At 27.9% G+C, this 27197-nt stretch overlaps 1 protein-coding gene across 1 annotated transcript in view; it reads left to right on the forward strand.

Moving 5' to 3' along the window:
* LOC119667308 overlaps positions 1-27197 on the forward strand; it is a gene marked incomplete at its 3' end in the record, with an annotated part of 92803 nt that overhangs the window by 17315 nt on the left and 48291 nt on the right. Inside the window, 1 exon segment of the mRNA XM_038076599.1 lies at positions 4480-4710.

Genomic DNA, 27197 nt, shown 5'->3' on the forward strand with positions numbered 1-27197 from the left:
TTATGCAAATTTCCTTTATGCTTCGCCTGTGAAGAGGCAATAAAATTAGTAATTACGTATACGCCCGCGTACACCTCATCGAACCAATTAATCAAATATTCAATTCGATCAATTATTGCCATTGTTCGAACGTTGATCAATGCTTGTTTCATAAAAGAAGTTACTTTAAAATATTATTATTCGTGGTGCAGTTGTTATTACGGCGTGTGGTAAATTAAGTATGTTCAGTGCAAGCAAAAAAAATATAAAAGTTGAGTTTTTGACATGATACCTGCGATGTTTTAATTAATGGGTGTTGATCCCCCAGCTGCCGGTGGTCGAGTTTTGTGTGTTTTCTATTGCAAAACACACTCCACACATCACACAAACAACAAAAATTAAATATTTTTTGAACGCTTCAAATTATAATTAAACTAACGTCGGTTGCTGTGCAGTTGAATTTGTACTTTCTTCGCTTTAGCTAAAGGCTATCATGTCCACATTAATTTTTTCTACACTTGAAATAAATTTAAATATTAAAAAAAAACGACATAAATAAATTTATATATCAGTTATGCCCATAAAAAATTTTTCTTTATTTATTTTTTTTTTTGCTAAATAAAAAGTGATATAATATCTGACATATATTCATTATCTTATTCGTAATAAAAGTTTTATTAATCACCGATTTCAATTTTGAGAAATAACCTGTTAGCACCTTCATTAAATATCACTGACTTATTCATGTCCAAGACATGAAGATCAAGTCAACTGCTTTCAGTTTAACTACTTTGACATGTAATAAATGCACTCAAAATCTGTATCTTTGATGAATGAAATTAAATGTGTATAAATGCAAAAGTTCATTTATGTTTTTTATATTTTTTGAATATATCAAATTTCATTCGAAAATTTCAATCTTGTCTCAGTCTCCATTCGAAACGCAATCTAATTTATTAGTTCCATTAATAAGCAAAATTTAAAGTTCAAAAACCAGAACTTTGCATAAATCTACTATTATTAAACGAAACCCCATTTTGTTGCTGATTGAACTATTTTGCTTATGTTTATTGATGTACGCTACAAACATATGCAGGTATATCAATCAAACAGATATGTCAAAAAAAAAAGCACAATTTGAAACTTGACCTTGTGTGGGGGGTTAACTGCAAGTATGCTTGTTGTATAGGGGATTCCTGTTCATTATACATGCAACGGGCAGCGATTCCGATGCCGACCTGGATTGTAAGAACTATAACTAGTTGTGTTGTTTTGTAGTCTAGGGTTGTGGCGCAATTGAAGCTCTTCAATCCTTCGATATAAAATCAAAATTAGTTAAAGAATATAAGGCAATTGGCAAGCGACCCCGGCTAGTTCACACCATTCTGAAGAGAATAAAAAAACTGACGGTTTCGGGCACCTTGGTGCTTCCTTAGATGTATCCTTTATGAATTCCGGTTAATGTTCTATAGAAATCGTTGAAAAAATAAATACTTACCTCTACTTTCTTCTGCTTGCTAATAGCAAATGGAACACAATCAAGTTATGTGTAACTTCAAAGCTACAAAACTGGAGAAGGCATAATAATCGACATCACAAAAATAGCACAGAATTTCTATTAATTGGTCTTTTTAGGTAATGTTAATTGTAAAAATTTTTGTGTGATGTCTTAAAACGCATTATCACTAGTATTACATGTAAATAAGTCAACTTTCATCAAGACTTCAGCCAATAATAAAAAAAAGTAATGACAGAAAACGTACTTGCAAGAAAAGGAGCGAGTTTACTTCATGTAAAGAGATAATTGTCCTACTTATAGGAAGAGATACAATCGACCTGAATTTTCTGATGTTACCGATATCCACTCATGATAATAATAATAGAACATTATGCCATCTAAATAACCGTAGGTGGTACATTATGGTTAAATATACGTATAAGGCGGAGTTGTGATGGAATTTAGGACTGACAATATTCTGAATATCATTAAGCTGCCACAATATTTAATAGAAAGTGTGAAGAAATGAAACCGCGTGCGAATGACTAGCAAAGAAACTAAGGCTATGTTGATTGCATAAAATATATTCAACCGATATTAATGCATTTAATGCAACGAATATATTCTCAACATACCTTTTACACTTCAATTTTCGTATTTTCTGTTGGGAATATTAGTGATCCGCTACGATATTTAACAGAAAGTGTGAAACCCATGCAACCTATAGAGATATGTTTATAACAGGATAAATAAGAAGGAAATAAAGCTTCTGTTGCACTTAGAAGGCTTTAACATCGTCTTGAATTATACCAAACATTGCTACATTATGCTGTACTATACTAAGCGCATTTGAAAGGTGTAGGAAGATTTCGATGTTAAGGCATACCTGTCGATTGAGGTAACTAAAATTCAGTAGGCTTCACACAACACTGATTGGAGTATAAATGTTAATAAGTTTTACTTGCGGCACCTGATCGGATGCGTAAATCTATTACCATAGAGACTAGGACCAATAGCTTCAGCTGTCCTCACGAATTGAGGTTGGCGCCATGAGTGGGAGTATCGTAGTGACAATGGTTAAAATCTAAAGTTACAAAAAGGTCTTGAATGTATTTAAATATTACTTTCATTCGATGTGGAGTTGCATTTGACAACTGAATACTGTGGCCCGAATAATAGCAGAGGTGTAACATGCAACACCCACCCTTCCATATAAAAGTTTCATAAAAAATTGTTCATTATCATTAAAAAAAACTTTTTACTCTTAATAGAGTACTATAACACCCATGTAACATCTGTACATGGGGGTGGGTATCCCCCATACAAAATTTTCATAAATAATTGCTCATTATTATTACAAAAAACTTTTTATTCTTATTAGAGTACTATATACCTAGTATAAATGTTTATTACTTACTAACAATTAAACATTATGCGACAAATGGAAATGATCAAGCAATCATATCTCATAAGCTAGGATCTAGTTCAGGTGAGCCCTTCTTGATGTCTTAACATTTTCTATATGTAGATTTTACTGTTTTTAAGATGTATAGTGTTTTATTAGTTTCCGTACTGCCAACTAATTTGAATTTGTTCCTATTTATTATTCATTCAATTAACATATTAAACTGAGCAAGTTTTTTAAGCAACTTTTTTGTTATATTTATTTTTTTTTAGTTTTTGTTAATGTTAAGTTGCTCCTATTATGTAAGTCATATAGTCGAGCTAGAATAATTTTTGGAATTCACTGCAAAAACACGTAAATTCACTGATCGTGTCACCTCATCTTGACGTAAATCGTAAATAGTTGGATATGAAATTCCTTAAATGACGTATGGCGCAAATATTTGTAAATTTTTTACATTAAATTAAATTGAATTACATTGATTCCAAATGTTTCCGTCTCTCAGACGTGTTTAATGACATTTAATTTCGGTTTACCAGTTCGGTTTTTTTGCAACTGTTGTTGACCTTTTCATCGTCAGCAGTGAAGAAAAGAAGCCCAAGCAACAATGGAGATAATGGCAGAAATATGAAAAAGTCGATATATGGAAAATATTTATCATTTTACATTCTCTTCTACTCCTCAGCATTATGGAAATATGCACTCACGTGTTTATTGGCTGCATTCAGGCATTGTTTCCTGCAAGCAGCCTCATTTCTATATTTTGCAGTGATAACCAAACAAAAGCCAAAGAGACACTTGATCAGACCTACAGATAGTGAGATAGTGAGCCGATCATTTAAGCAAATAGACAGACATTGTGTTAAATTATGCGCGCCGCTCTTCTCTACTGCATAAGACGAACTTATATGTATTAAACTTGTTGCGGCGAACCAGTTGCAAACAAAATTCAAACGAAAAACCACAAATATCGTCGATTGCTGATCGTGGATCGTTGATCGTCGTATTCACTTTTAGTTAACTTGGTCTAAACTTTAAAAGCCAACGCTGCGATCGCTTCCAACGGAAATCGCTATTTTTGCTCAGTTGAATTGGTTTTGGTAACGAAAAGCGAGAGGAACAGTTTTTGCGTGAAGTTTTTCTCAAGCATTTGTCGTGGTCTAAGCATTAAGACGGTAAACGTTGAGGCGATCGGTTGTGCGATCATTTGAGCTGATCTTGCATTTCTGTTTCTGTTTTTGTTTTGTTGTTTTTGTTATTGTTGTTGTTATTGCTGGTATTTACGCGCAGTTTTTTCCTTTGGTGTTTTTATATCTTTCGAATTTTTTGTTCAATAAAAATTGTGCAATTCAAGTACGAAATTTTAAGTGCAGTGAAGTAACTAAAATAAAAGCGAAAATAATAAATTTTTTTCTTAATTTCTGTTTTTTTTTTCTGTTAAAAATTATTACAAAATTGAAGTGTACAAATTGAATTTAGCAAATTTATTCATTATTCAATAAATATATAATATAAATTTTTTTCAGTTTTAAGTTATAAAACAAAACAGTAAAAAAAAAAATCGAAAATTCAAAATATTAGTCAAAAATCATCTGAGTAATTGCATAAAATATTTCGTTCAATATAAAGCTGAGATCTGCAAAATTCCATTACGTTTGGTAATCATTTGGATACGCACCTATGCTTTGAATACTTCTACAATTTTGGCAATTCATCATTATTACCATTATTATTACCATTATTAGCATCGACAGAAATAACAACAGACAGTTTCAGCAACCCGATAGATTAGCAGCGTCGAAAGAGATACATTGGTGACGGCTCAAAGGTGTGTTACAGTTTTCATAGTTCATATATTGTTGTAATTTTTTAAAATTTTTTTTTTACTTTATATTATTATAAACATTATTGATACGTTTTGATGTCTTTATATGTTTATATGCCTTTACACCTTCTACAATAAGATAGGTGAATCAGTACTTCAGTGCTTTTTGTTATGCAATTTGTGGGTAAATTATCTATTGTTTGTTGTTGTATGCTCGACTTATAATGAAGGCAATTAAATTGCAATTTGTGACATTTACAGTAAATCAGAAACCGGAAGTTAACATTTCAATTTCAAAGTAAATAAAAGAAACAAGGATTTCATGAATATGAAAAAGTATAAGCTAAGGAAGTGCAAGACAAAGAAAAAGTTGAAAAATGGTTAGATCAATTCACATGTTAAAATTTCTATAATAAAATGCCCAACTTTGCTAATTAAATACAAGGATTATAGATTGAAAAGAATTCAGGACTAAGACCCAATCAGTAAATTTTAAATATAATAAATATTATTGGATAAATTCAGAAAGGCTCAACTTTGCTAATTAAATACAGGGATTATAGATTGTAAAGGATTCAGGACTAAGACCCAATCAGTAAATTTTAAATATAATAAATATTATTGGATAAATTCAGAAATTCTTAACTTTGCTAATTAAATACAAAGATTATAGATTGTAAAGGATTCTGGACTCAGACCCAATCAGTAAATTTTAAATATAATAAATATTATTGGAAAAATTCACATGTTAATAAATGAAGAAGTTTTAGGACCTAGACCCAACAAGAAAAGTTTAAATATATTCAATGTTATTAGATAAACTCACACATTTAAGGTATAGTTAAAGATTGAAGAGGTTCTAGAACCAAAAAGTAAAGTTTAAACGTAATTAATATTATTAGATAGATTTATTCATACGATTAAGTTATAGTAAAGTGTTGAAGAGGATTCAGGACCAACAAGTTAAACTTAAAAATAATTAATGTTTTTCGATAAATTCACATGTTAAAGGCTGAAGAGGTTTTAGGAGTTAGGCCCAACAAGTTAAGTTTAAATATAATTAATGTTATTGAATAGATTCAAACACACATGTTAAAGGTTTAGTAAAAGATTGAATAGGTTTCAAAACCAATTAATAAAGTTTAAACATAATTAAATATTTACACATTAAACGTATAGTGAAAGCTTGTAGAGGTTGCAGGACTTAGACCTAACAAAAAAAGTTTAAAAGTTTAAATATAAATTTGGAGTTGTTTTATGATTTAGACCCAACATCTGTAGTTTAAATATAATTATTTAATATTATTAGATAGATTCATACGTTTAAAGTATAGCTATTATAAGGTAAAGATTGAAGAGGATTTAGAACTTAGGTGGTACAAGTTCAGTTTATATATAATTAATATTTTTATATCTATTCAAACGGTCAAGGTTGAAGAGGTTTCCGAACTTAAATTCAATAAATAAAAATTTAATGTTATTAATATTATAAATTAGATTCCCATGTTAAAAATATTGTAAAAGATTAAAGACATCTTAGTTAAGATAATATTTTCTTTTTCAAAAGTTTTAATAACTTGTGCACCGTATTTATTCGAGTCATATTTATTTTCTAAGTGGGATGCCTGTCATGAGTATTGCCTAACATATTTTCTATTTTTGCTTACATACTTTGAGGATTTTTTATCAAATTTACTATCAAACTCACAACACCAAACTCAAGCAGCTTAAATTTTTCTAGATGCCTTGAAATATAAATGAAATAGTTTAATTTAATTCTTGAAACTATTACTAAATTTGTGCTATACTGAGTCTAATTGACTCTTAGTATGCGTCGATAGTCACAAAATTCGCCAGCTTTAAATATATATTCATCAATGTGACTGATAGTGTCTACGGCCATAGACCATAAAGTTATGAAAAAAACGTAGCATTCCTTGAATCCTTGTTTTAGATGGTAACAACAACTATCGAGTCTAACAGTCTTTTTATCTCATTAAAAGACATTTTAGATTTTTCATGTTATATAAATAGATCTTAAGTAAGTCATAAAAAAAAGGCGACACAATATCAGCATCATTAAGATAGTATCATTGATATGGTATCACCGAAATGGTATCATTTAGATAGTATCATTGATGTGGTATTATTGAGATAGTAACACTGAGATGGTATCATTGAGATGCTATCATTGAGATGTTATCATGGAGATGGTATCATTGAGATGCTATCATTAAGACCGTATCATTGAGATGATATCATTGAGATGCTATCATTGAATGGTATCGTTTAGATGACATAATTTATTTGGTATTATTTCGATAGAAAAAGGAGACATTTTTACCAACTCCTCCAAAATCAGTTATTTTAAAATAGTATAAGAACTGAATATAGCAACTCAAATAATGGGAGCAATTACACAATATGGCAGCCTCATCTATTTCAACTTATGACTTCTCAAGTATTCCAAGTTGAAGTCCGAGTTCTTAATATTATTACTGTAAGTCCCTAATTTTAAATTTTTTGTTATTGAAAAAGTTATTTCAAAAATTGTTTTTAGGATATTCAAAATCCTTTCGATATAGTTATTATTTATACATAATCAAAATATATAAATATAATTATTGAGATCTATATAAAAATTTATTTTGTTGGAATATACAATGATTCCACTGTATACTAATTACTGATATTAGTAATCTGATCGGGTCAATATAGCAGATTGTGGAAACTGTTATGTTAATTTATCTGTATAATTCTTTATGTTTGACTCAATAAAGACATATTATTGGGTTTCTACCTCAAATATATTCAATATACTTATATTTACAAATAGTTTATTTGATAGTTTATTTAACTATTTGAAATATTGACACTTTCTTGACAGTCATTTGTTTCGTTTAATTCTGCTTAGTCAATGATGTTTAACTCTAACTAACATGAAACAACACTAATTACACAATTAGTTGTTGGACTTTTCGTACTCATATAAGAATTAATCTGTTCTCCCATTCAAACATAGGTTAATTAAGCGTTTCATTAACTATTAAATTAAATTTCATTGCATTGTATCAATTAACTGCTAAATTGCAATGCTTTGCATTGTATTAGTTAAAATAATTAAGATTATACGTAAATGTTATACTCTTAAATAAGTTATAATCGAACATAATTAAACTGGCATTTACATCTAGATGTTAATTAAGACAAAATTGAAATAAGCACCATATATATTGGATAAATTTACTTAATTAATGATTAAATTAAGGTTTAAGTTAAAGTATAGTTACTCAAAGTACAGTTTACTGTAAATTGTTATGGTTTAGCTATTTGAGTGGAACATTTTCTATAAAAGATTTAATACAAAGCACTTTATGTGGTGTTTCAAATTTTTTTTTAAAGACACTCAGCGTACAGTCAAGCATATAAAAATATATTCAGTGAACAGATTTGTTATATATAATCTTGCTAACAGATAATAGGTGGATAAAAAGTCATGCTAAGAATACGATTATTGCCTTTGATGACTTTTGAAGATGGAAGTACTCTATCGAATCTGTCTTGTCATAGTCAAGGGTTAAATAAACATTTTGAAAACTTGCAAACTATACAATTTTTATGAGTTTCCGAATATTCCTTGAAAGAGAATTAAAGACTTAAAACAATCCGTGTTTTATACAGTAATACAATAGGTCAAAACTAACATAAATTAGTCAGTTATTCAAAACAAAGTTAATTTTATTAAGAATAAATATAATAAAGGAATAATTATATTCTAAAGACTCATTTTGGTTTACTTTGACAAAAGCAATGTTCTAAATAGAAGTTATTATGTTGTATTATATACTTACTAGTATGTATAGTTACTAGTATGTGTAAATAATTTCAATATAATATTCATATGAATTTTGTGATATTTATTACTGCATATAATATATAGTTTTCATAAAGTACACAGGTTATTGAACAGACTAAGTTATTCTATTTATTGGCAGCCAAAAAATAAAAGCAAGTTTTCTACTTCTTCCATATATTCAGCTTAATCTATAAATTTGAATTCATCATTATAAAGTTTAATAATTTTAATAATTTAAAATTTTTTTCCATTTGTCCAATTCTTTTTGTAGATTCTATACTTCGTCGGCTATAAGTACAAATTAATGCGCGTATATAAGTCTTGGAAGTACCTGACTAGGGCTCCATAACTTGTCTATATTTTATCTTGAAAAGTTGCATGAAAGCCATGAATTGTATATTCAGTAGGCTTGTGCAAATATATAAAACTTGATTGGTAGATATACATTCTCTTCATCTTCGCGACTTATCTATATTTGTAGCATATTATCTATCCTTTGTCCATATAAATTTTCTAATTGCTCATTCTTTAATTTCTTGAATATCATCCTAGGTATAATATTTTGTTTTCAAACTTTAAGATAATGGATTTACTCAGATTTATGGTTTTTTCTATAATTTGGGAATGCTATAGAATCTATAATATTCACGGAGTTACAAATATCCTGATTAATCCTATATTCGCTTTGTCAGGGTCGTCTTATTCTAGTAGTAAAATGGTCACTGTCACAGGACGCAGGGTATGACAATTTATTTTTTACTGATTGTTACAATTGCGAAATATCGGGCATCGGGTATTTTCAGTTATTTCTGCTTAAAAATCTTATACTTGTAACAAAACGGTTGTTACATTTGTGAAGTGTGGATTTTATATTGATCGTTGTCACTGCATGTTTGGTAGTTACGAGATCTAAATTACTTACGATATTTCTGTTCCTTTTAGAATATGTACATGAAGTATTTAACGAATTCTGTTAGATTAGACCCAGTTAAGTAAACTGGAGAGAGAAACAAAACCTCCTAAATTAGCTTAAGTAGCTGTTTTGATTCTGTGATTCCTCGTAAAACTAGGTAGAAGAATGGTCATGTTAGAACTAGCCGGAAACATTGATAAATGCAAGTGTGGAGTGTGCTAAAGAGGAGGTCATCGAAAAGCTTAAGCCTGGTTCTGTACCTTCTAAGTTAGCCAAGGAAGTTGTTTTGATTTTACGATTCTTTGTAAAACTGGGTAGAAGAATGGTCATGTTAGAACCAGCTAGAAAAATTGATAAATGCAAGTGTTAAGTGTGCTAAAGATTGGAGTCAGGTGTTCTTTTTTCGTGCGCCAATAGGTATGTATTGCAGGAGATACCGAACCTGACCCCATGCCGTTGTATAGATTAATGCACTGTTAAAATAGTTATTAACCTAAATACTTCTGATACAAATTCTGTTAAAATAGAAAAAAAATTCTTTAAATTGTGAAATAATTTAAAACATAGCGAATATTTTTTTAAATAACTGAATAATTACCATTAATATCTTTTATTAAAAAAAAAATTGAATTCATACGAATTTATCAAATATCAAATATTTAATAATGTTGTTTCAATCTATAAATAAAGTGATTAATTTGTTTTAAATTTGTTGCTAAAATGTTACTATAACTTATGCTAAAAAATGTCAAACTCGAGAAATAATAATTTTTTTTCGAACAGCATTTTTAAATTAATTTTCTAACGGCAGCGATCCACAAAAAAATGTATCTTTAAATTGTTTACGAAATAAAAACAAGCTGAACTGTGGTACGAAAAAAGATAAATTATTTAAGGAACTGGTTTATAGTTTAAATAAAAAATATTGCAACAATAAAGTAACAATTTTACATGTTTTTAATTTGTGTTTCGTGCTAAAGATTTACAAACATGATTTGTGTATTAAGTCGGGCTGTAGATACATACCTACGAGTAAAATGCATTAAAGACAAAAATTAAAGAGATACCATATTTATTAAGCTCTTCAGCACAATATTAAGCTATTATATTCCAAATGAAAAATGCAGTTCCCACTTCCAGTCACAGATCACAAGAGCTACAAACCCGCAAAGAAGTGGTATGTCGTACAAGTAGAATGCAATCTTTAATGTCTTCATGATGACAAGTGAACAAGAGAAGTTGTCAGAAAAGCGCAGATTTTACAATTCCAACAATTAAAGTGAATTAATATTTAATGCTGTGTTGCTGTTCACTTCGTTATTGCAAAATCAGGAAAAAATCATTTTGCTAAACAAATCCGAGACACAAAATAATATTTCCAAAATTGAAATCCAAGCCGAAAGCTGAGATCTTAATTTGCTGCCGGAGGAGAGCAGTCAACTTTGTTGATTTTGCTGCTGTAAAGTAGCGCATTGTGCGCATTCTTAGCAATTTTTTTTAATTTGTATTTTGCACTCACTGATCGTACTTAAAACATTCTTTGTTTGATTTTGAATGTTATCCAACGCGATCGCATGTGCTTTTGTACTGATTATTCAGATATTTTTTTCAGTAATATTTATCGCAATCAAGAAATCAAAACATGTGAATACTTACAGTTTCAAATTTGCATTTTTTGTGTGCATTGTTAAATAATTTTTTTTATCTTTAAAATTGATTATAAAAACTTAATATGTTTACGTCGTTTAAACTCGTTTTTAAGGTAAACAAAAAAGCTATGCAGAAGAATTTTAATATTTTTAATGCACTTCGGCTTGAGTCTTCGATCTTATGGGCGGGCTCATTAATTGCCAAGAAGGTTACAATGTAAACCAGTAAAATCAATTAATTTCTGATGTCTGAAGTCACTGAAAATTAAGATTTTATCAATAATTTTAAATTTTAATAATGAATGAAGCCTTTTTTTGATTATATGATATTATTTTTAACTCATTTTTTTTATTATTAATAAAATTTTCTTACATTTTAAAAGCACTTGTTAATTATTTTGCATTAATTTAAGTAAAAAAGAAAAAAGTTTTAATATATATTAAAAAATTTTAGAAAGGGTTTTTCGTATTTTGAAGAATTGAACTTATAATAGCAACAACACATTTTGCTTATTTATTATAAATAATATCTTGAAAAGATAATTTGACCAGACTTAAATAAATCTTTATAAAAATAAAACTTATTAACCAACCATTCAAAGGTTTATGGTAGATGGAAATGAAACCAATTAAAATACTGGTCTTTAAATTTAATAAACCAAAACTGTCTTTCTTTACCTATCACAGATCTTTAGAAACTGGACTGTATAAATAGTATAAAGTTCGAAAGTTTGTCGTAGTGGGAAAAGAAACCTATAAAAGTAGCGCCCTGTAAACCTTCAATTTAATAAACCAAAACTGTCTTTCTCTATTTTTCGCAGGCTCCTAGAAACTAGACTCGAAAGAAAAACATAATACGTTTAAGCGCAATGTTCGAAGTCAACACTCCGCTAAAATACTCAATAATTTTTTCGAAAAATTTTATACTATATAGTCATCTACTGAAATTGCTTAAATATGTCAGTGAAAGCCTTTTGGATGATCGGGATGATGTAGAAATGCTTTTCTATCATTTTGAATATTCTAAGAATATGTAGAAGGCACAGTTGAATAGGTAGTTGAATACAAGTTTTATGAATTAAAGTTAAAGGAATACTATAGATATATGTATGATATATGGTGGGACGTTGGGTCAGCGCACTGTCCAACAAGTAGCCCCACTGAAGTGAAGGATTAGTCGAAGTAGACCACGAAACGACTTGGGTCCTTTTTCGTTCTTCGATTCTCGGATGTTGTTATTGAGTTAAAGCTGGAGTGGCTTCCGTTCGCATAACTACATCTTTTGTTAATGCAAGCAGTTCATTTAGCTTGAGGTTTCCTGCCAAGTCGTCACCAACCCAATGGTGTCCCAAGACAGTCTTTCTCCTACTTGCCAGTGCTGGACATTGGCACAATATATGCACCGCTGTCTCCTTTTCTTCTAGACATAGTCTGCAAGTGTCTTCCTCAGCAAGAGTTATCTTTTTGAGGTGATACTTGAAGTTGCCATGTCCAGTAATTAGTGAGGTCAGCCAGCTTAGGGTGCTCCGCGAATAGCTAAGCACCTTTATCGCTTCTCTGGCCCACGGTTTTGGGAACATGAGTTTGGTCTGTCTACAAGTGCATAGATATATATAAATTCATATATTACGACAATTTGGTTAGAAAACAGGGATGGTACCAGAAGTTGTTGAAGATATAATACTAAAATATGAAAGAAATGCTTAACGAATAATTTTAGGACAAATACAATATGAGAATTGACCGTACAAAATTCGATGCAATAAGAATGTTGAGAATCTGATAGGTGGTGTAAACCAAGTTCCATTTGTAAAGTCCCAAAGCTTGAGCTAAATCACTCGTACACTTAAAATAGATCCTTCAGAATGCAATCAATAATTATAAACATACTCTTCTATAACATAAAAACAGGGACGACCACAACTACGTTAACTTTAAATTATGGGTTCGTTTCTACACATTATTGTCATCGAACACCTTTTTTATTTAATAAATCAATAGTTTTAATGATTATATAGTAAGTGCTGCAATTTTGTTTATAACTTGAACTGTTCTAAGCATATTTCCAGTGTGAATTATTGCTCTTGATAGGGCGCCATTAATACCGACAAAGTATTCAAGAAATTCTTTTATATGCGAAAATGTCATCTAACACTTATTTTTATAACAGCAGTTTTATCTAACACTTTAAAATTACTTAATATTAATTATTATTATTAAATTAATTAAAAAAAATTTGAATATTTTTTTGTACATTGTTTGAAGTATAGAACAGTACTCATTAGCATTATTTCCTTGAAATATATTCCGTTAAAATTCCTCTAACCACTAAATAATTTTATCATTTTTTTATGATTCTTGCTTAATAGTATTGACTTTCTAATTAAATTGGATATCAAAACCGTTGCTTAGGAGAAGCAATAAAACAATTTACACATTCAGTTCAGCAACAAATTTCGTATAATAAAAAATTGCAACAAAAAGTGTTTAACATATCGGATTTTCAAGAAATTTGCACTGATTTGCTAATTTTAAACTCGTAACGACAGTTTCTTAATTTTGTTTGAACAATTTTTATGGCATAGTTTGTATGCAGTTCAGATACTTTGTTTGTATTTCAAAGCAATACAATAAATAACTTAAATTAAGGAAGAAATAATTGTAAGTTGTTAAAAATACAAAACAAAAAAAAAAAATAAATAATTCGATGAATTACTTAAGTTTATATCGCTAGCTAACATATATGAACCATTTTAACATAATAAATTTAATTATTATAATTATTATTGTGCTTGTTTATATGAACTTTTGAAAAATAACAGTTTTTTTAGTTTTTGTATGTGTATTTATTTAGTCATATAGTTTTTTTCTATATAAAATTGCCAACATTTTAAAGTTCCTTAACTAATTTATCAAGGTGTGATGTTTTAACATTTGGATTAACATTGAAGTAATATTATGCCTTCAATTTAAGTCAATAATACTTTGTTCAGAAAACCAAATTTCCTTAATTTCGTAAAAATGAAATTAAGTTAATTTCGAAAGTCTTCATACTGCCCCAAATTAAGGAAACAATTTGTTTTTTATTTACAAATCGAATGTTAAAAAAAACACCATTTATATCTCGCAAATATCAAAAGTTGATTATTATAACTATAAAGCATGGCATTCAATAGTTTTATTAACTTTTGTGGATTTCTGGTATGTGAATTATTATTTTTTATTTTATTTTATTTTATTTAATAACAGTTACAGTTCTTTCTCTATATTCAAATTAAAAAATTTGCACTATTTTCAAAATATTTTCCCGATTTTATTAAAGTCAACTGTTAATGACTGTTAATGATATTTCATTTTTTCGTTATCTCAACTTTATCTTTTGCTTGAAATTTATCTTACGCACAATTGCATTTGAAATGAACCTTAATTTCTGCCTTCGTTTCAACAAAATTAATGCCATTTTCCTTAATTTGGTCCTAATCCCAAAACTGTATTTTGTATGGAAAAAACAACGTAATTTTGCTGAAACGAAGATGAAATTAAGATTTTTGTGAAATTAATTTGTGTCTGAACATAGTATAACCTTCAATTGTGATTATAATTACATTTAATAATTTGATTTTATTTTATAATTCAAATTTTAATTTTAATCCTAGTTATGATTATAATTATTTCTGTCATATCTATTACTTCTATTATCTATTATCTGTTATTCATTTATTCATTATGTTGGATTTTTAAATGTGGAACAGACCTTTTAAACAACTGTCGTTATTTATTAAATTAAAATATAAGAGGAAATAAAAGCTTATTAAAGCTTGACAAAAATATTTACCTATATATGTTTAGTGTTATTAATATTATCAGACGTTTTAACTTCAACACTCCTCCTCAATGATTATAACATAAAATAATATATTATTATTTGTTATCTATTATTTATTATCTATTATCCACTAGCTATTATCTATTACATATTATCTATTATATATTATAAATTATCTATTACATATTATCTGCTATCTATTATCTATGATCTATTATCGACTATCTATTATCTATTATCTTTCACTTATAAACTATTATCTATTATTCATTATCTATTATCCATTATCTATTATCCACTATCTATTATCCATTATATATTATCTGTTATCTATCATCAATTTTCTATTATCTATTAGCAGTCTATCTATTACCAATTATCCATTATCTATTATCTACTTTTTATTTTCTATTATCTATTATCTAATATCTATTGTCTATTACTTATTATCTATTATGTTTTTTCTTTTTCGTTTTCGACTCTTGTACGTTTTTTTTTAATTAAAAACATACAATCCCCAAAATATGTTTTCACAGAAAAAACTTTTTTAACGTCCTGTGTCTCATTTATGTTGAAAGTGGGCTTTTACTTTTTAATATTATTCCTTTTTTCTTAGATTAATGAAATATCTTCAGTATGATTGTTAATAAGTTATAGTCCTTAAGGCTTTTTTAAACATTTTTTTTTAAATAATATTTAGGTAAAAAATAAGTTAAGTATTTGAATCGTTTCCTACGCTATATAACCTATATAACCTATTATTTCGTCTGTGAAATACTTTTTCGCATATATTAACGCAGTACTTTGTTGAAGAACTAATTATTTTAAAAAAAAAATTAAAGTTTATTTATTGTAAAAATTTAATTGCAGTTTAATATCAAATATAATATTTTATTTCATTTTTGCATGGATTTATTGATTCTACATATTGAGAGACAAGATACGAATATAAGCGTGCGAAAAGTCAATTATAAAATTACAATAAATTTTAATGAATTTTTATGCAAAATATATACATATTATGTATATTCGAATAGATATGTACAATTTGTGAAATATTCATAAAATATTTTGACAGCATTGTTTTCCTTGCCACACTTAGCGGAAGCTGAAAGCCACGGAGTGACGTTAATTGGCGGAACTCTTATTCGATTTTGCTTCAATATCGAAATATGGGAAAAATTTTTTAACCAAACCATTATTTGAGTGATAAAGCCTCGCGGTTATACGTTTTTAAACAATAAAACGTCAAACTAGTATGCACATTGATTGCTAATAATTGAAACATTATCAAAGTAATATTATCTAAATTGTTATTTCATCCTTCGATACAATTGGTACGTTTTTAAATAATATTTTGAAATTTGCCAAAAGCTAACCAAACTGTTAATTTCAATTTATTAAAATTGTTGTACAAATTAAATAAAATAAGTCGGTGGTATGTATTGCTTTGGTAACCTAAATATATATGACTACAAAACTAATTCATGTTATTACTATTAGAAAATCACGGAAAATACTACTGAATAAAATATCCATTTGGTTTTATGTTAATGATTTCATAGGGATAGAGTATACTAATATTTAAGAGTCATCGTTCTTAAAAAAATTCAATCAATTTTTATACTATGTGTATATTTTTCATACTTCATATATACATTTGTAAATATTTTTTACAATCGATGATTCTACAGATGTTATAGATAGTTGTTTATGTTTCACACTTATTAATTGTGATACTCCTGGTTAAACGAAGAAAACACGATCTCGAAAAGACTTATTTCGAAAGAGGGGTCAGCAAATAATTTTAAGCGAGGCCTGGAAGCATGTTAACGATAAATTTTTTTAATGGATAACCAACACAGGGGACCTTACTTTGAAGTATTCACGATAAAGCTCCGAAGTAAAAACGGACTAGAATTGTTTCTAGACCGTGCATACCGAGCATACCACTACTGTAATGGCATAGTGATAATGTGTTAGGCATTTCCAAACGTCCTCTTTGCACAACAAAAAAAATTATGTGCAGACAGTTTCCTTTCAAAAGGGTGATATATTGATTTAAGAGATTTCTCATGTTTTAAAAATAAATGATGGAAATAACTTATACTAACCAGAAGTGGGATTTAAACAGAAATACAAGACGTAACAGTTCAGAGTAGTCAGAAAGCACCAATATTACACTAAGTACATTTATATAAATAAGTTATTTTATGTATATAATATTATATTATTTATACTTTATATTATATTTCATATATATAATATATTATTTACAAATTAAAAATTAGTTGATCACCATAGCAATGCAATTTTTCATATCTGATATTTGAATAACAGAGAACAGATAATAAAAACTCCACGATATTATTTTCCTTTCGCGTTATATGAGACCTAATGTTGATATTGTACTCAAATTCTTTATCCATATAAGATTGTGTGTGTGTGTGTGTTTAATATTATTTTATATAATTCATACCTCTGCCAGATTAGAAATTTGTTTTCTCCACACTTTCAAAGAGAGTACAAGGCTTCAGTGTACTCAGTGAATCTTACACAAGATCACTGTTTTGCCAAATGTCAGATCATCTTTATGTAGTTTAACAGTGAGCTTCAAACTGTTTTTAAAACGTCAGGAAATTATCCTGATCCTCGAAGTAGTTTTTGGATTTCAATCACTTTCTATGACCTCCTATTTTAATATGTTTTTAGCGGCTTTATCTTGTCTTTTACGACCAATTTGGGGTTACTTTTCTTTTTTGTATTGCATGGTGTACCAATTTTTAACCCATTTACTAAAGTTTTTGATTGCTTATATTTTTTGGCTAGTGATTTTTTGGACATTTATTTACATAGACTCGTATCTTATCTATTATCGTCTAGGATGCGAATTAAAACTTATTGTTTCTAAAATACAGAGCATTGAATACCGAATCGTTATTTTTTCATTGCACACTTTGTATCTCGGCTGATAAAGTAAATACAATTTATATCTTTTAGCTTGAAAATACCCTGTATATATGATTATATACTCATGTTAACTTATATTACAAGTAAATACTAAACATATCTAATTGATGGTTTAATAGTTTAATCAGGTTTTGCATTGTTCATTGGGAAAGCGTCTTAGTTGGCTTCCGGTTTTATATGCAATAAATATTTTATTGCTTTCAATTATTTGTTAAAAGAAAATTTCAAATTAACAAAAGTAAACTAAATTTTCTCCATTGATATATTTAATTTTTACATTTTAATTTAAAATTATTTAATAAAATTGTAAGAAATGATAGATTCCGTATTTTGGGAAACGATTCACGTTGAACTTGAAAATTTTACGGACACAAAAGTAAAGTTTCGACATAAAAATAATAATGAAACCGGCTTAATCTGTTTATTAACATTGAATTTAATATCTATTGTATACATCTTTATTAGTTTAAGATATTAATTTTATCTACAATGCATTGTATATGATTTTATTATATGATTTTCAGTTTCGTATATTAAAGAAAATATTGTGTGGCATTTTGCAGAGCTCTCATACTTTATTTAGTCAGTGGAGAAAAAAAAGTATCTTCAAAAAATATATAACAAAAAAAAATCTCATATTGCATATATATGAGATGGATGTGAGATAGTTTTATTATATTCATGTGTAATAATTCTTTCATTTGCTCAAATTTATAAGTTTGGTTGAGTCAATTTTCGCTTATAATTAATAGGAAGCATGATTCCATTTTTGTGAGCTCTGTTAACGGAACTCATATAAACATCACGAGCTGATTCATATAGAGAAGGTAAAGCACCCAAACCAATGCACTTCTTATCATATATGTTAACAGCCGAAATCCTTATTTTGTTATCCTTGCAGGCATGGATTGCTAACTGCTGTAGCGAAGGTAGCTTAACACTGAGAGCAAGTAATGATTTTTAAAATTACATATATAAAATTAAAATATTTTATTATAGCTAGATTTTTCAATAACTTACGTTTTACAAGTCTCCATTTTTAAAAGTCACTAAATATATATCAACTATTAGGTATCTGTTTCAACTGAACAATTGGTTAAAATGATTTAATTTTTTTTTTATTTTCGAAACATTTTTGTTTAAATTTCAATGAGTTCTTTGATTCACAGAAATTAAAATTGCAGCTCCATATCTCTCCGGATGGCATTATAGTGCTATCCGAAGAGATATTATTACAGGCTTTATAAAGTTGTAAATAACGATTTATAAAAGTTTTCAAAATTTATGTAAAGCACTGATATAGATTTCCGAGTATTGTGAGACCAATAGGTTAAGCGCGTTTTCCACCGTCAGTCATGGTCTATTCATCTATATGCATATTCGTTACAGATTTTGTTACAGATTTCGTTGCAGAAAAATATTGACGAGTTATTCAGTTTTCATTTAGTTAGCGGAATGAAATCTTATACAGGAACTGTTTGTGAATAAAGGCAGAATATATTAACTGCTTGATATGATTTATGTCGAGTAAGTCTCAAGAAAAGCAGTCATATAAATAGTTCTCCTACTGATTTAAATATAGAATAACCTACACTCTAGAAATATAAACTGTTTGAAATCCACAATATAATGTTCTGGACTTATAGGAGCCTACTATAAAGGTCTCAACACAATGTTTTATGAAAAAAGTATAAATATTTCAAAAATATGATAGTGATTATATTAGAGATGTAGAAGAATAGAGAGACAAATAGAGTATATTGTATTCCAAATAAATATGTTTTTATAAGACAGAACCAAAATTTTTCTGTCAAGATATAATATAGAAGTTCTTTTTTTTTGTCAGATTTATCAGTCTGCTTTGTTCAAGTTAAGACCTCTCAAATAAAATCAAATGAAATAATGCTCACTTAAGAAATAAAATTGCAATTCTTTGTTTATTATTAAAGTTAAAATTTTTACTAAATTTAATTTTTATAGTTAATTATGATATATGCAAACTATTTCACTATTTTTTTGTTAACTTCATTTTACTAAATACAATCTATTCCAAGCATGAATAATAAGTACTACTTATGGCAGTAACAATATTTAACAGGGTTGTATAACAATACCCAGTGATAATCACCGCCTTAGGAAGTATTACAATTTGTGCATAGTGTTGTGTTACAATTAAATAGAATTAAATAGTTATATTGTATATTTGTCTAATAGAAAAGTTTTTAAATAGTAAAAAATAACAACAATAAAATTTTATTTTTTATTGATTGAGTTCTTGGTTATCCATACATCTGTTTTGAGTATATACAAATACGCATCATTAGTGGTCCTTAAAAATATTCGTTGATTTTATAAGTCTGTATATAATTGTTGGATTGCAACTGTCAGGTTTTGCACTTCAAACCTGTCAAATTAGAAACAATGACTTGGCGTGTGTTAACCGGACGAACCAAAGCTAGAACCCGAAACTTTCATTGTTCAAATTTTAAATTTTTTATTTTATTTTAATTTTTTATAAATTAACAATTAAAGCACTTGTCGTGCTTTTTAATTAGAACAAGCTTATAAGCCACAGCTTGTATAAATAGCTATCAACTATTATAATCTTTTAATTGCTAAAACTGAAGTTCTATTCTTTTTGTTTAGAAACATTATTTATTGCATATTTTCATATTAATCTTTCTTGTGTACGATATATTTCTGTGTATCTTACAGAGCAAGTTTCTATTAAGATGTCATCGTAATGTTATTCTACAATCTTTAAAACAAACAGAAAATTGAACATTATAAAATTGTTATGGGAAAAAATTAAAAAAAAATATTATTTAAATATCCTTTTCGCTTTAGTGATAATAAAGTGATGTTGTAAAATGATGTATATAAAATTACTACTCAATCTACATATCTTCCATACTAACCTCGTGCTTTCTTCTGATATCTTATTTTTCTCATCCGAAACTCTAATGCCAATGACAAATCACAATAAGCTCTAATGTATATATTAATATGTAATAAATAATAATATATAAGATAATATATGTTATAACTGATTTTAAAACGGAACATAATCTTGTTAATTAAGACCTTCTATATATATAAGATTGAACGACACGAACACTTGAATATACTATGAAATATGAAGCTATAAACTGTTATTCAATATCTTTATACTTCTTTCTTTAAATAGAATGACAAATCAGATATCATACTGAAAAATGTTGTGAGATTTACCTATCGTTTTTCTTTAAAGCGAATGAGTTATCAGATTTTAAACCTTAATTCAAATTATTATCAGATTTTAAATGTCGAACTGAAAAATGTTCCCAGGTTTGTCTATTATCTTTCTCTAAATCGAATGAGTTATTAGAATTTGAGCTGAGAAATATTATTAGGTTTGTTGATGGTTTTTTTAGAAATTAAGTGAGATATCAGATCTCGAACTGTAAAATCTTCTCAGGTTGTCTATAGTCTTTCTTCAAATCGTATAAGCCTAGTTTTAAGCTGAGAAATGTGGTAAGGTTTGTTTATTGTCTTTCTTTAAATCGAATGAGATATCAGATTTCGAGCTAGAAATGTTATGTTAGTCTATCGCTTTTCTTTAAATCGAATTTGATCAGATTTCAAACTTAGAAACGTTAAATTTGTTTATTGCCAGTATAATACTGAAGACTTATTGTTGTTATTTTTAAAAATAGTAAGTATGTGTATTTCGAACTTAGAAACGTTAAATTTGTTTATTGTCTTAAATGGTCTGAGTTTGCCTAGGAGACTCTTTGCCAGTATAATACTGAAGACTTCATAGATCGCAGTGTATTGTTGTTATTTTTAAAAATAATAAGTATGTGTTTTCTATAAACAAATGTCAAAGTAACAGTTAACAGCATCAAAAGGGGCGTGAAATTAGTAAAGAGCAGAAAGTAAATACATAATTTAAAATTTGTAACAAAGATGAACTAGAAACACAAAGTAAAACTAAAACAAATTCTATGGATATGTTAATTATATTTGTTAATTTTATTAGACAATTGTATCGTTGGTATGTTATTAGTATATTATAACCATTTTTATTGTAGAATTTAATATACTTCATACTTCCTATATATAATTTAAATTATTTTTTTATCATGTATTATAAGTACTTGGTCTGTTAAATTAATTTAAAAATCTATTATTTTGAAAACTATTTACGCTTAAGCATTAAGTTGAGTATTTATTTGCGTAGTTAAAATTACGAATTGAATTAGTGTGAAATACCACATTAAACGGCTAAAATACCAACCAACTTCAATAAAATTACTAACAGCAGGTCTAATTTGGTTTCTTTTTTTATTTCATATCAAATATAATGACTAAAAATGCCAATAATGAAATGGCCACAACAATAACAACAATGCTAAAACAACAGATACATTGTAATCATAATGATAACATAAAAAGCAAAATAGACAAAATATATCCGAAGAAATCAAAGTAAACCACAGCAAATCAAAGTAAAAACTAAATACCAAATATGAAATGCTTGATGCTTGTACACTGTCATTAACATATGTTGAAATGCGTTACAAGGGCAACCAAAACATAATGAAGTCAGACTATGGAGAAAGAGCTGAAGACGTAAAGATAACAAATTTTATTGTTAAAAAAATAAAAACAAAAAAATATTATTCCAGCTGTGCACTTAACTGACGTTTTGGATTGATTACCGACCCATCAATGTCTGACAGCTAATGTTAATCACGCTGTTGTGAGTTCGCGGCGACAACTGTTAAAGTTACTGCTGTTAATGCTGTCGCTGTTAATGATGGCGCTGTTATTTTTTTTAAATGTTGAAAAATTTAAAATAAAAATACTTCAGCTTTAGTATGAAACTGTGAAATTGTGAATATATATGATGGCAATATGATAATGATGTTGCTGATGTAAACTCTATATGTCTGCACAAATCAATATAATCAAAAATAAAATTGATGTTTATGAAAATTAAACAAATATAAAATATATTAAATAAACACCTCTGGTCATTAATAACAACTCCAAGTTATTCATTCTCTTATACTAGTTGATGTGGCAGACATATCTGTTATGTACAAATGCTTGCAAAAACTCATTAAAATCAGTCTTGTTTACTTAATTGCCTTTTTTATTATTTAATAACATATGAATGAAATAAAACAGTTTCGTATGTAATCACAAGTGGTTTTCTGTTCATTATTATTAATTTAATAATACTTGTATTGAGATTTTTATGCAGATTGCAGTAACAACCACGTATGTACATACGAACCACAACCTGCGCAACATCTTCAACTTCAACTAAATTAACATCATCATTATCAACTTCACATTGTTAAGTGCTGTCAAAGAAATTGGCCATATTTATTGCTTTTTCTGTTGAACTGCAATGGATGTGTTACTCGTATACGTATCTTTTAATGCACGTATGTCTCTGGCTTCTCACGCTCATCGTCACAGAATGTCAAAAGTTATGCCATTAGCTAACTTTGGCTAACTATGACTTTGAATTGAAAGCTACAAACGAGTAAATCTACACAGGCTATAAATCTCTTACATCTATCTCGAGTGATTTTCATGTCTAGTACATAAAATTTGAAATTATTTTAAATTATGTATAGTTTTGTTGCCGAATGCTTATTAATTTTTAATTTTTATTTTGGTTTCGTTTGACCATCTTCATTAATTTTTCGTGCATCATCTCATGTCACTATAGCTGCATTGCATATTTTTCCGTATTTTTCAAGTTGAGGTTGCAGTTACCTAAAATCATAATTGAAAATGTCAATATCCCATTTTATAGTTTGTAGTCAGTGGCGAAATTAGTTAATGTAGTAAATTAAATATTGCATTTATTTTATAGAATTAATTTTTTGTTGCATGCAATTTTTGCGCCTCTGCATTTTAGTCGTTTAACGCGTTCTTATGTACATACAAACTCATTGATATGCAATTGTTGAGATACATACGAAAGCAAAATGATGACAATTGAATGGACAATTTTACAAGCAGACTTGATGCAGACACCATCATTAGCCGTAGTACAGACCGTGTTACATGTCATGTATGGCACATCTGTAAGATACTGAAATTTATTCAATTTGCTCATTGTGCATTTTGACCTTTAAAAGTGAATTGTTTGGTGAATAACGAACAATTTTATTTCATATATTTCATATATTATTTTATTTTTATTATTTGTTGCATTATAAATTATTATTAAAACAAGTAAATTTTAACGGAAATGGCAGCATATGTAATAAATCATAGGTCTTTGTTTTAGTTTAAATAAACTTGTGTAATTAAAACAATTGGAATTGGAATTTATGTTGCGTAGTAGCTGAGCTTTTCAAATTTTAGAATTTATGAAGTTTTATAGTTCAAGTAATGATTACGAGTATATACTCGTATTTGTAGGTATATGTAGATATATATATAACGATTGCTTGATAATGTTAATATATTTATTCTTAAAGAAGGACGGAGACTTGAGCAGTCCTCAAGTGCTTCTGTTTGATGTATCGATTTATCTAAAGTTTAAAGCGGATGATATTTAGTATAGTAGAGTACATGTATCATATATTCATTACATATATATATTAATATAGATATTGTATTCTAACAAAATGGCATAAAACTCTGTATGAAGAAGATTTGATTGCAATACTGACCCAGGATACAAAGTATCTCAAAAAAGTTCAGTAGTATAATAAGCTCACAATAATGATGAAATCTTTCATATATATAATTTTAATATTCTTTAATATAAATATTATATAATATTAATATTATTGAAGTCTTTAATCATTGATTTTACTTCAATGATATGTTTGATATTAAAAATTGTGGGTTGATGCTCGTTGAAGTTCGTTTTAATTTAAAATAGTATAAATTTTTTTTTTTAAATATATATAATTGTTTCTAAATTTAAGAATTTTAATTGGTTAGTTATCATGCATCAACGGCTAATTATTTTAGATACGTATTTTGAAAACAACCTTTCTATTTTTCAACAATCGGTCTTATAAGCAAAATACTGAGGTTTTTTTTCTAAGTTAAAAAGTTAAATAAATGTTTGCATAAATGTTTATAAATAAATATATATTTTTTTTATTTATTATCAAAACGCTTACGGAAATTTGTATTCTTAGTGACAAAATCACTAATTATTGCAGTATAATTCCAAAATCGATTGTGGAATAAAAACTGCAGTATAGATATTACAATAAATGACTTTTATAAAATTATTTTAAAGCAATATCATTTCATAACATTTTCTTGATAATGTTAATTTATTAAATTTTAATGAAAAAACGTAGATTTTAAACAGCTCCCAAATAAGCCTGTTTGGTTTATGGTTCTTGAGTGATGCTTCTAAACATTACATAGGTAATATGCTCCAGTCGTTTTAAAAATGTTTTACAAAATTTTAAGCGCAAGTAACATATTATACAGAATGCAATAAAACATGGCAATAGAAAATATCAACCATTTTGTATATTCAAGTAGCCATACAGCTATAAGGACCTCTGAATTTTAGATCAGTCAAATCAAGTTGGTCCGAAGCGACAAAAAACTAATCACTGAGTTAACCAGTATGAACAAGGTTCAAATTCATATTCGCCTCAATGCTAGACTATTGATTTGACAGCAACAACGTAGTGGATAATTCACTTACTGGATACTCACTTAGGATGATTTTGCGAAAGCTTTTGTTTATCCTAAAGGCATAAGACAATATGAAAATTGACAGGTTGTCTGAGTGTAAACAGACTGGAATATTAGTTAATCACTGGCTTCATAATTGAAAATGTCAACCTTAATTTTTTAATATTTAATGAAGAAATTTGATGACGTATTTGCTTATAACCTGCAGTTGCTAGAAAATGAGTCAGGTACATCCAAATGATCTTTATTAAATCGACTGAGATCTAGAATTTCGAAGCAACATATATTACATTACATTAAATTAAAAAAGGGAATGGGAGTTATATCACCAAAGAACGAAAACCTTTAAGAATTATTGTGACAAACCCACGATATATTTGTAATTACACAGGTGCGTAGAATTTAAAAATGCCATTATATCCTTTGGAGAGATGTTACCTGTTTCTGTTATAAATAAGTAGGCAGTTGATAAGTACCGAAGTCTGAGTCTAGCGACATAGAATGTGTTTAGCTATTTCCTCTTCTTTGTGACATAGTCTGCAGCTATTGTCCTTTATAATACCTGGATTCGATAGATGCTTCTTAACTCCATAATGTCCAGTGGGAAACCCTGTGACAAATCGAATGGCTTTCCTGTCTGTTGGAAAGATCTGTCTGCCTGTAGCTTGTTTGTAGGAAGTTACGTTACATTGAAGATGTTTTTTAAATCTCCGAGTTCTTATATGGTAACATAATTTGACCAATATATCTAAGTGAATTCTTACGATCGGCGGTATAATTTAAGCTAATATAGTGTTCGTGTAATTACTATCTTCACAATGATAATTTATTACTATTGTTGAATTGCGATTAATGTATATTTTGATAGACGCCTTTGTAATAATAATATTTATGATACTGTTCTTTAATTGCATTATATGTATAGTGTTTCTTTTTGTTTTTTAAGTCTTGGAATATTACGCCTTCTTAGGCATATAGAAATATAGACCAGAAGGTCACAGAATTTTTTACAAAAAACAATTTTGTATCGTTTTTCTGTAGTCTATAGTTTCTATAGTCATTCCTTAAAGTATATGAATATATCTAATTATATGAATATCATATGAATATCTTATTATCAAACAAATATATCCAGCTAAAAGATTTTTCCTCAATCATCCATCATTTTTCTATAGTCATTCCTCAAAGCAAGTAAGTTCTTCTATTCTTTGTTATTCATATAGTTCAGCAATATAGGTTCATAAGGGCACCCGATTCGCTAGAATTTAAGAGAACTTATTTAAGCAAATAAGTTCTTCTATTTATGGTTATTTATATACTTCAACACCTGGGTTTATAAGAGAACCCAGGTGTTAGAATTTAATAGCATTTGATATGCTGCATTCCCAATTACACCGTCCCAAATATATTTCCTATTTCTTTCTAAAACGAACTGTTACTTTCATATCTTCGTTTAAAAATAATTTTTCTTGAGTAAGAAAATTTTGTATTTGTTGATAATAAACGTTGTATGAGGAAGATATTATTGCAATATACTTTTTAAATAAATAAATTTAAATGACGACAATTAAAATGACAACTAATGACAAAAAATTC

The sequence above is a fragment of the Teleopsis dalmanni genome, chromosome 1, assembly GCF_002237135.1.
Source record: "Teleopsis dalmanni isolate 2A chromosome 1, ASM223713v2, whole genome shotgun sequence".
Lineage (NCBI taxonomy): Eukaryota > Metazoa > Arthropoda > Insecta > Diptera > Diopsidae > Teleopsis > Teleopsis dalmanni.